Below are 12,178 nucleotides of genomic sequence, written 5' to 3'. Positions count from 1 at the left end.
GAATGCCCGCTTTGAACCCACAAAAAAACACATACACACCCCCAACAACCACACACACACCCAACACACATACACCTTACAAAGGCTGCCATAGCCATTTTATGGTGTACACCTTTTATGCGATGTCACCGCAGACTTTTAGCCAAGAGCTAAGAGATAAACCCAAGCCAACAACAAATCCTCAACAAAATCCGCATCAGACAAAAATTCGTCGCACTTAAGCCAGCCTTGCCTTTTTGCAAACGACTCACATGACAACAGCAACAACAGCAACAACAGCAAGAAAAACAACAAAGTCGACAAAAAAAATATAGAAGGAAAAACGAAATGAATAATTGCCAATATGCCACAAATTATTTCAAATGAAATGTGAGTGTATTTATGATTTATACCAACAACAACAGCAACAACACCAACAACAGCAACAACAACAAGAGCAACAGTAGCAAAAGCAGCGAAAACAAAAATATAAGCAAAAGGGCGCAAATAAAACACATATCCCAATGGCAGATAAAAGTTTTGGCCAGATTTTGAGGCGTTCACCATCATTTGCAATGGCAGCTAATATTAGCTAACTCAGCCTTCCTAACCCACCCTCCCTCTCCATTCTCCATCGATGTCATCCCCCACATGGAATGCAAGTCGTGAAGTTTGAAACTTGGCAAGCGGCTTGATGGATTTTTTGCGATATAATTTTCTTCTTCTTCTTTTTTTTGGCTATTGCACAGGAACACTTAAGCGACGCTGCTGCAGCTGCTGCTGATCAGATTGGCGACAGCGAGCAAGGTAAAAAAGGGAAGACGAAGCAGTAGAAGCGGAAGAGTTGGAAGGGGAGCCGCCATTGCAAATGTCTGCGTTGCGTTTCCGTTTGGGGCGTGCATGTGCCATGTAAATCTAAATGTAACTTGAAAGGCAGCCAACAAATTTGGCCCAAAAAAAAGAAAAAGAAAATGAGAGAACTGGGCAATGATAATAAGTTGTTTACGGCGCGTGAGCTTGCATCAAAACAAGCGCTGACATTAGGGGCGGACATGAATATCTCTGCACGACACGACAGGATGCACATGACTCAAAGCAGTTGCAAACTTTTCTTCTATTCATTTTTTTTTTTTGGCTGCTTAGTGGCGCCAGCTGGCGTCGCTTTCGTGCAACTGCTGGCAATAAGCAAAAAAAAGCTTGTCAGCCATTTTTATGAATGAAAAGCGCTTTGGCCAAAGCTCGCACATTTGTAGCACACCAACACACACAGCGAGAGAGCGCAAGCACATTAAGAGAGGGAGTGTGGGAGAGCGCGTGCAGTAAGAGAGTGTACGGGCTTAAGAGCGTGTTACATGTGCAGCAACTGTTAAGTTAACAGAATTCCTTTAACAGCTGTGAAGTTGCAATATTGCATTGTTATTGTTATTGTTTTTGTTTCTGTTGCTCGACTCGAATTGCATTGGTGTTGTTACTGCTGCTGCTGGTAAATGGTGATGGTGATGGTGCTGCCGCCAGGCGGGGTCATGCAACTTTAATATGTAAACAAGACCGCGTGTCTGTCTAACTGCTGTTGTATTGCAATGCATGCTACTCTCTCTCTCTCTCTCTCTCTGTCTGTCTGTGTGTGTGTGTGTGCACCGGAAGCAGACATGTTGTGACACTCTTTGACTTGACCTCGCCTCGCCCCCCTCCACCCACCCCCCAAGCAGACAGACAGACAGACACGAGCTCGAAATGTGCACGCGTGTCAATCAAGGCAACCCAGCTGACATAATAACAAAACACAGACAACAGCAACAACAATAACAATAACAAGGAGTCACTCTTCACAGGTAAACAAAAATTTGTCTGCAGCAAATACAATCATTTTTTCGGTTATGCAAAACGAGTACGAGAAAATTGTGACCCAGTTAAAGGCTAAGGCAAAAATTACGTGAGTGAGTCCTGTGCGATATACAATATGCGGGTGGCAGACTGGAGACACACACACACACCAACACGCACATATATACATAAATAGGCGCATGCGACTGTCTATGTCCGTGTGTGTGTGTGTGTGTTTGTGTGTGTGTGTTGAAGAAGACGCTGCACGTACCGCACATTTCGTAATAACTTAATCGATGTCGAGAGCCGAGTCTAGAATTTTTAGTATATTTGAAATACCCTGTAGCCGATGGGCAAAGACAGGCAACCTAAACTGTTAGAAGTAAAAGTACATATATTAAAAGACAATATTTTATCGATGGTATCCAAAATTAATTAATTTGATTGTTAATATCGATTTTTGCGTTTATTTAGTATACTTTTTTGGGGCATGTTTGTATAGAATTTAACATATTATTATGTAATCGAACTACTATGCAATTGTTTATATTAGAGACTTACAGGGTGTTTACGAATTGGTTGGTTTCATAAATGATAAATATTAACGTAGTAATGAAGCGATTTTTCGACAATCAATGTTGCCATCTATATAAATTGACAATAGCTGATGGCATCATTAAAACTTAAGCTTGAATTTGTGTCTAACAGCTGGGAGCAAACAAATAATCGATAACATATACCCTGTAAATCAGAAATGCCATGTTATCGATAAATGACTTGCAAGTCTCATTGTTATCGATATTATGATGAAGCCACGCAACCAATAATACCAACAATATAAAGAGGTCGCCAACGGTAACCAATTAAAGTTTTTGAGCTCTATAAATAAAGATCAGTTGATAACAAAAATGGAAAATAATCTGAAAACTCATAGAAATTGCACTTATAAAGTTTTGCAACTGGAAATGCAAAGCCCAAAAATGGGCTTTTAAGCCTTGCATAGTATTTTGGTTTAGTGTAGTTTACGAGCTGCTGTGCGTGGTATATGCCAGTTAAACTCGTTCGGCAAACATTTTGCAAACCGATTTTTCAGCGTTGTCGTATTTGTAGTTGTCGTCGACAAAAAGCCTATCAAAAAGGTGGCTGTGTTTGGTTCCGGGCTAGCCGGGACTGCAGGAAGTTGGCAATATATTTGACTCACTGCAAACAGAGGCGCGACTGAGGCACACGTCTACCTCTCTCTTTCTCTCTCTCTCTCGTTCTTGCTCCTCTCTTTCCCTCGCTCTCTGTTCCCTGGTGACAATAGTAGGCAGCAGCAGCAGCAGCGGGCAGAGTTTGGCAAATGTCGCCAGGCGACGAGACGAGCGTCGAGCCTCGAGCAGAAACATTCAACGAACTGGAAGCAATGAAGGCTAAGTTGTTGCCGAGGTTCGGTCGGAAAGTCGCGCTGATAAGCCAGCAACAAAGTAGTCGGCACTCGACTGCGACACACACACACACACACACACACTCGCACACTCGACACGCACACACAACGATGAAAATGCCACAAAAGCCTGGCTAAAGCAACTTGCAACTAAACTGTATGCAACCATAAAATCGAGAACTGCAACTGAAGCCACTTGTAGTGAGCCTTTTTTTGGCAATAAATTTCTCAACTCTCAAATATGCCGAGTGACATATTTAGTTGTACCATTAAATGCGAAGGCATATGAAAAGACAGCACGCAGCCACAGCTAGATTTATGCTCATGAACATTAAATACCCTTTAATTGCCACGAGAAGTATATATCGGATGACAAATCGTTTGGTTTGCCTATTAAAAATGCATTCATATTCAGTGGAACTGTTGCAAGCTACTGATTAAAGACAGAGATATTCATGGGTTTCATATTTTTAAAGAGGGGTATCCTTTGATAACTATTTCCCGTTAGTCACCCAATTCGATATCAATCCACAGTCTTGCACATCCAACTGGAGCATGCTCACTTGATTTTCCATACTAATTACAAGTGTATATACAATTCAGAAAAGAGACCTTAAATGTTTGGCTCATTTATGGTTGATGTGGTTCATAAACAATTTAAAGCATTGTAAGCCAACTATTGAGGAAAGGCGAAAGGGAAATTCTCAAAGTTGCTTTGTTTATTTAGCTAAGCAATCAACTTGCAAACTTCAACGCACCTGGGCTTGAGTGCCAGTGAAATAGTCTTCGGGCGCTAAATGTAATAATAAGAAATGCATCTCGAAAGAAAAAAAAAAACTGAGCTGAAAGCTGAAATTTTCACTTCACAGCATTTGCGTCCGGCTAAAGGCCGAATATAGCTTGCAGCCAAATCAATGCAGTCAAAGTGGTGCGGGTGGGCAAACAACACCTACTACAAAACCAAACGAGGCAACAGACAGAGAGACGGACAGACGGATAGAGAGACAGAGCCAAAAGCAGGCAACAAAAGCAGGCAATATCAACCAGAAAACTAGCAGCCAACTGCAGCAGCAGCAGCAGCAGCAGCAGCAGCAGCAACAGCAACGTCTGCAATTGAAAAGGGGCCCAAAAGACAAGGAAGCGGCGCCTGGGACCGAAAACAACAAACACATAAAGTCGATAACCCGGTTGGGTGCCACCGGCTACAACCGAAATCCCCACAGATGTGTGTGTGTGTGTGGTGTGTGTGTGTGTGTGTTTGTAGTTGTCGAGTGGCAGCTCCTGCCTGCATTGCCTTTTGTGACTGTGCCTCTGTGCTTCATATTTGCTCTACTGCTTTGCCTATTTTAGTTTTTAGCCTGCGCTTGCGACTTATGACTTTCCAGTCACACCCCAACAAGCCACCCACTGTTATATTGGACTTGCTGGTTGTTGACATTCACAGCACTCATTAAACAGCCGCCACATAGCTCCCAAAAAGAGTTTGTTAAAACGTAGAAAATTTTTGTTCATTTTCGTGTTGAGTTTTTCGATTGGCAAAAAAATTGCTTGCAGTTTTCCAAGATATCCCAAGCAAACTCAAAAGCATATTTTGATTAGGTGTATGTGGAGTGATATTATGATCTTAACATATTGGAAACCAAATTGGAGAAAGTATTACGAAAATATTTTATACATTTGAAGATATTCCAACGAAGATATATTCTTACAACAGTTATGAGTTTAATTAAGATCTTAATCTTAATATACAAATCTCTATATCGAATAGCTTTCATAGTCATATTCTCTCCAAAGATGAGTTTATGAGAACAAAACTTTTATCTTCACAAAACTCAACAGTTGTGGGCATTATTTTGAGCATATCATTCAGTTGGATTGTGATTAAACTACTACTATATCTGATGAGACTACAAACTACTTAAAATACCACGCACTACAGAAATCTGTTTGTTTTATAACTCGATAATTAATTTCTACAAAAAGCTAAAGCAATCTCATTTAGCGTGTAATTTTCGTAGTGCGCTTAAAATGAACTACAATTTAGACAGTTCCCTCCCTCCCTATCTCTCTCTCTCTCTCTCTCTCTCTCGCTCTCTCTTGGTTTCTCCCTCTCACATACTCTCTCATAATAATAGCTGTTGTTATTGCATAATTTTAATGTGTCGTCCTTAATTTAAATGCTTCCGCTGCAAACACAGCAAAGCGCACAAGTCACCCTTGGCAGCGTCACGAGATCCATCGGCATGGTTTGGAGTTCGTGCTTTGGGTCCTGCTGCCCGTTTAACTGTGCTGCTTCTGCCACTGCTAGTGCTGCTGCTGCTGTTGTTGCTGCTGTTGCTGCTGTTGCACGTCCTGCAGTACGCTTATTCCAATTTTTGGTTGCCAAAAAATTGTCTATTAGTTGGGCCCAGAATGAACATTCCATGATAATGGCAACTGACAAGCGCCACATGCGGTGGCAATCGACGTTCGAAGCGACTTACAACCACCAGCACCACCACTAGCCCCTAACAACAACAAGAACAGCAGCAACAACAACAACCACCCAAGGCCTTAATATGAGCAAATGCTTATTAATTTAAAATTTACGTAGCATGCATCTAGGCGGCCCAGGCTTGAAATTGCAAAATGCCACCAAAGGCAACGACGACATTTGATACTCGTACAAGTTAATTAATTGTTACCCAGTGTGTGTGTGTGTGTGTGTGCGTGTGTGTTTCTATGTATATGAGTGTAGTGTATGTAAATATTCAAACACCAAAACGGAGACAGACGCCTCCCAAAAGTTGAAAGCCAACATAGCAAGAAGAAGGCGGCAAAACATAAAAATGCAAGTTAGAATGTTGCTGCTGCAGGTAAACAGCTACGAGATACCCTGTAAACATGTTTCGAGCCAAATGGCTTGTATTAGCTTTATGCTAGCAAGCAGAAATGGTTTCAGGATGATGTAAAAAACACAATAATACGCAATATCAAATTAATCGAAAAGTTTTTTATACAACGGACTGAGAGAAGGATATGGCTAAATCGACTCGGCTTGTCAAGCTAATCTAGAATCTATATATATATATATGGAATCATAAACGTCTCCTTTAAAGCGTTACAAATATTACATCAAAATTGTAATACCCTCAACAAGGTTATATAAACCCGAAAAGATGAAACAGGCAACAATGCAGCAAATTAACTTAAATCATTTTATATCTACATCAAATATATTTTTATGGGTGTCTCATTGAGCACAAGGAGCGCAGATATCGCTGCAGATACACAGATAGACACAAATAGGATGCGTCAATTAACGCACCATTTTTCTATATCCTCCCGTTTAGACAATTGTTTTATTATACCCACTCTAGCCACAATCGGGGCAAAAGGGTATAAAAGCAAGGAGAAGACTAGCGCCAAAGGCGCAACAACATGACCAGGACATTCACACACACATGCACATGAATATGTATATGTGAGGGAGTGGGCGTGGCAATATGGGCGGTGCGGCATGTGTGAACTTTTTAACCAAACTCGTGCCAAAGTCAACAAAGCAGCGAACAAGGAGCCAGCTGCTGCTGCTGCTGCTGCTATTTGTTGTTATCGTTGTTGTTGCTGTCGCCAGTAGCCACTTGGACAAGTGCAGGAGGACATTAAATGCAATGCAAAAGTCTAGGCAAAAAAGGAAAGAAAAAACAGCTAGGCAGGAGAGCCAGGCACAAGGGCCAGTCAGCAAAGCGAGTCAGCCAGCGAGGCGACCATCTATCAAAGCGAAGAAGATGCCTTAGGATAATCACATTCAAAAGGAAAATGAAGCGAGCTGCAAAAACATGACCAAAGATTGGCAGCAGGCAGCAGGCAGCAGTAACAGCAGCCGAGGCAGACAGGAAATGTTGCACGGCAAAGCAAAGAAGTAAAAAAGAAGCAATAAAGGTGCTGGTTGTGAACTTTTGACTGATGGACGCACCAAGTCGTTGAGTGACTGATTGACTCGACGACTGACTGACTGACTGACTGATTGACTGACTGACTGACTGACTGACTGACTGAATGTGTCGACAGTTCACTTATTTTATTGACAATTTTTGCTCGCCCGCCTTTCAATTTTAACGAAGCTTGCGGCAAATTGTTGTTAACTGGCTGCCACTGCGTCACCGACGACTGCATAAATTAATCAGGAAATCGAAGCAGCGACAACGACACCCCTTCCCCCGCCCATCCACCGCCCACAGTCTCATACCCTTTCCATTGCCCTGCCACCAGCTTTGTCACCTGTCTGCATCCTGATGTGCTTAGTCGCAGAAGCGAACCCAGGATATTTCAACAATTTTTAGACGCAAAGATTTTTAAAAATGTCACGCAAATATTTTCATCATCGTTTCGTTTCCTGATTGAATTCCGCCGCTTGCACGATTGCCCGTTTCCGTTTCCCCCTTCATCAATAGAAATTGTAATTGTATAAAAGACAAAGTGGACTCTCCAAATAAATCTAATACCAATTTCTAGTTCACAGTTGCAACTATATCAAAATCATAACTGAATTTAAATTAAATATTTGCAGAAATTAATTTATTTACTGTAATCATATAATTAATATTTACCGAGAATTGGGCTTTCATAATAAGTAAATATAGAATCTTAATGCTTAATCGTAATCCGAAAGATATTTGCTTTAGTCTAGAGTTCACACCATGATCCAGAAACATTGACAAAGTTGTGGCGCTCGAAAGTTTTGGCACTTTCCTTGATGATCCTTTAGATCTTAACTTGAATTCTGAGCCATTTTTGTCAGTTACTTACAGTCAAAAAGCTGTGCGGCATTATTGTACAAAAGAAAACAAGTCGTAGGTAATGCTATGGACAAATAAAGCAGCTGCCTTACAAGCTGGCTCCATTTTCATTTGCATGAGACAAACCGATAGAGAGACAGACAGACAGACAGACAGACAGACAGACTGAGAGACAGACAGACAGACAGATAAACAAACAAGCAAAACAAATAGCGGCAAACGTGAATATCGGCTGCATATTTATTTGCGCAAAGTATCTGTATCTGTAGCTGTGTATTTGAAACTGAGTTTAGTTGGTTGACTTTATCGCTAAGCGGCATCGAAATGTGAGCGATATGTGCATAGATTTCCCATTTGTTTTTTGGGCTCCTTTGATTCTATTTGTTTTCTTCTTTTTTGTTATATGTTATACACGAATTTGTTGCATGAGTAATGGTGGTGCTGCTGCTGCTGCTGCAGATGCAAATGTATCTGCGTATCTGAGCGCATGTATAAATAGTATTTCAGTTGAACGCACAGTCAAAATAGCGTGAAGCAAATAGAGGAGGCGGGAAGACGTTTGCCTTTCTGCCCATGGCATAAGTATTGTATTTCAACAAAAATTTTTGTGTGTCGACACACACACACACGCACACACACACACACAAATCTGCGGTGCAAAGAAATGTGTGAGTTTTGAGTATATGGATGTATTATTTCTATGAATTGAACAAACTGACAAACGCTGACGGACTGACTGACTGTCTGTCTGCCTGTCTGCCTGTCTGATTTTGAACTCATCCGCATTGTTGTCGCTGCTGCTGCTGCTGCTGCTGTTGTTGTCGTCGTCGTCGTCGAGTGTTTTCCAGCGATAGCAGCCAAATACATTTTCAATGCACACAATTACAATTCAGTAAACTGCTTGCGAAATTAAAATTAAATTACTGCAGCAGCTGCTGCTGCTCTGCTTGGCTCTGCTCTGCTCGGCACTGGGGTGAAAAGTTCATTAAGTTATGCAGCATGTGAGAAGTCTCTATGCTCTTTGCCTAGTTGACACAAAAATGAATGACACAAACCATGAAGGGTGGGCGGATGAGGGAGGAGGAGGTCTGGTTAGTCGCACTTGGGCACATCATTAAGTAGCCAAGACAATCGTGCCAATCATTAAAAATCTAGAGAGGGGGCCAATAAAGACAAAGAGGGAGTGAGAGAGAGAGTGAGAGCCGCGTACTGCAATGCGGATGTTTGGGGCAGGAGCGGGTGCAACGTTCAAGGGGGGCTGCGTTCTCGGCTTCTTCATCATCTATGCAGTTATCAACACGTACGTTGCCGACGACGACCTGTCTAAGACAGCAGCCTCGAACTATTAGTTGGAAGTGGAAGTGGCAGTGGGTGCAACATGTTTATAGACGCCCTAGATTAGGTCTTTGTCAGCACTTTTCGAGTATCCACTGTGTCTATGTGTGTGTGTGTGTATGGGTGGGTGTGCTCGAGTAGCGATAGCTGGAAAAAATCCAAAAGCATAAGCTTTGGCGAGAGTGGTTTGCCACTTGAGAATGCCTCAAAGCTGCTGAGCCGACTCTTGTTGTCTCTGTCTGTGCCTCTGTCTCTGACTGTCTGTTTCCGGCCACAAGCGACTCCCGTTACTGCAACTGCGACAGTGCGTCCAAAAAGGTTCCTGGCCCGGGCTCAAAGCGAGTCTAAGCAGGGCACACCCAAAAGTTGCCGGCAGCCGCAGCTTGAAAGCGTTGCATGATCGCAGATTGTGGAAGTTGTTAGCGACTGTGTTGAGTGGGTGTAGTGTGTTTGTAGTATGTGTGTGGTGTGTGTGCTTGAACAGTGCTCTAAGGGCATAATCGTTGAATGACCGGTTCACAAAAGAACTACATTTGTCAGAGCTGTCAGTGGCTCAAGTGCTTTAAAACCGTTTCGAAAATGTTACAAACTTATCAAAACCGTTTCAAACTTCCCATTACAATTTGCAATAATCTTGTAACTAAGGCAACCTTTGCAAATAATTGTTGTACAACCATTTTATACCGATTTCATATACATTTTCTGACCATTTTTAATTGATCTCCTAACCAGATCGCAACCCTTTATTGAATCAAAATATAATGCATTTTAAAACCTGCTCATATCTCAATCAAAATCGGTTTAAGCCTGTAGTCTTTTTGAAATTACATTTAAATTAGCAAATTTCTTACTTTCTTTGAGAGTTTCGAAATAAGTTGCTTTGCAGCATGCTATTAAAGGTGTTTCTTATTTGCTTTGAGCACCGTGGGCAAGTCTTTAATTTAAAACAAGACATTTGGCTAATTTTCCAAGCCAACCAGCCAGCAAATGCCAAAAGTCAAAACGGACTGCAAGAAAATAAAAAGAAAAAAAACTGCAAAAAAATCTAGAAGAAAACAATAAAAATTAAAAAAGATTGAAGACTCACACACACACACACACACACACCAAAATGGGTAAAAGATAACAGAGGGCAGAGAGGGCAGCAGCAGAGAATAAAAAGCACATTCGCCAATTTCAAGTTGGGGCCACTATTGAAGAAGCCATTCGAAAATTTGAAAACATTTTTTGGCACAGGTACAAAAAACGTGAACGCGAACACAAAAACAGAAAGAAAAAAAAAAAACAGAAATTCAGAAAACAACAGCAAAAAGTCGAAATAAAGAGACAAACCCAAAGACCGCATTGACTCTTCAACTATTGCGGCATATATGAACGACATAAGTGTGTATGTGTGTGTGTGTGTGTGTGTGTAGATATGCGCTATAGGTTATAATATGTTAGCGTAATGCCTAGTGCCATTCTGATGATGGGCGGAGCCAACAAATTCGCTAAACAAAAACACAAACAGGCGACAACAACACAAAAAGGCAATGCGGCTGACTGTATCTATATGAGTGTTTTCCTCTATGTATGTGTGTGTGTGTGTGTGTGTGTGCGCGCTTTAGCAATGCGGCGGTGGATGTGTTGGCGGCAGCAGCACAGACTGCAACACTCGAAGTTGGCCAGGCCGGGCATCAAAAGGCATCTTGCAGTTTTCCCCGCTTTTATTTCCTCTCCTCGTTTTTTATCTTCTTTTTTAGCTTTTATTTCAGATGTTTTTTGGCCAGCGTTTTGAGTGGCCCTTTTTGGGGGCATCATCAAATTTGGTTAATATGTGCCCAGAGCGAAGCCGCCTTTTGATTAGCCTAATGAAACTATGCGGCACAAGCCAGTCCAATTCCCCTCCCTTTCCCACCACCCTTTCAATGTACACCCAGTTGATGCCCATTTTTTTTAGTTTCTTTAGTTTCTTACATTTGTGCAACTGCCGCCAATTGACGTCAAATTACGACGCTCTGTCGTCGGCGTTGTTGTTGCTGTTGCTGTTGTTGTTATTGTTTCTGTTGCCGTTGCTGTTGTTGTTATTGTTGTTGTTGTCTTCGTCATCGTTGTATTGGCGAGGCAACAAAATCTCAAGCATTTTATCAATTACAATTTCAATTTAAACAAAACGCCGTCGCCGTCGTCGTTCATCGTATTCGATCGTCAAATAAACAACTCAAATGCATAATGAATCAATTTGTTAAAGCATTCAAATAGAGATGCGTATATTTGTATATATTTGTGGGAGACTCGACATATATTGTTGCATAATTGAATTGGGCCACACTCTAAATAAATTAATCAAACCAAACAAAATAAAGCGCGATAAGAATGCTCTAGTCGCGAGAGCTCGACTTGGAGAGACGTTTTGGTTTGGCAAAGACTGCATTTCTAATCTGATCTGGTCTATTCTGAAATATGTATTTGATCCAATGTACATCTTCACGACTATATCTTGTATTCCTAACGATTTATATCGATATACGCGAAACGGGGACAGCTATCGATATAATTAAGTCTACGAATTTTGAAGTTCCTCTCATAGCAACTGAGATCGGCTTGTTTATACAGATGGACAGAAGGTCATAACTATATGTATATACTTTCTTGTATCATAATCGCATCATTCTGCCTGTTCCATACTCTTACACAACATTGCTATACAATTTTTCTCCTTTTTAATGGGTTCAGCGTATAATCACAAATCATATTCAAAATATCAAGTTTTGAATTTAAAAATGATTTTTTTCTTGTATGTCGAGTAGCAATTTTACAGATTTCCCTGTAATCTTGCAGATATAAATATTTCATA

General features: G+C 41.2%; 1 protein-coding gene across 2 annotated transcripts in view; it reads right to left on the bottom strand.

Moving 5' to 3' along the window:
• Positions 1-12,178, bottom strand: part of LOC6557797 (RNA-binding protein Musashi homolog Rbp6) — a 167,273-nt gene that overhangs the window by 141,269 nt on the left and 13,826 nt on the right. The gene's annotated exons all lie outside the window — the stretch shown is intronic.

This window comes from Drosophila grimshawi, unplaced genomic scaffold (assembly GCF_018153295.1).
Source record: "Drosophila grimshawi isolate 15287-2541.00 unplaced genomic scaffold, ASM1815329v1 contig_44, whole genome shotgun sequence".
Classification (NCBI taxonomy): domain Eukaryota; kingdom Metazoa; phylum Arthropoda; class Insecta; order Diptera; family Drosophilidae; genus Drosophila; species Drosophila grimshawi.
This window is presented reverse-complemented; position numbering and strand designations above follow the sequence as displayed.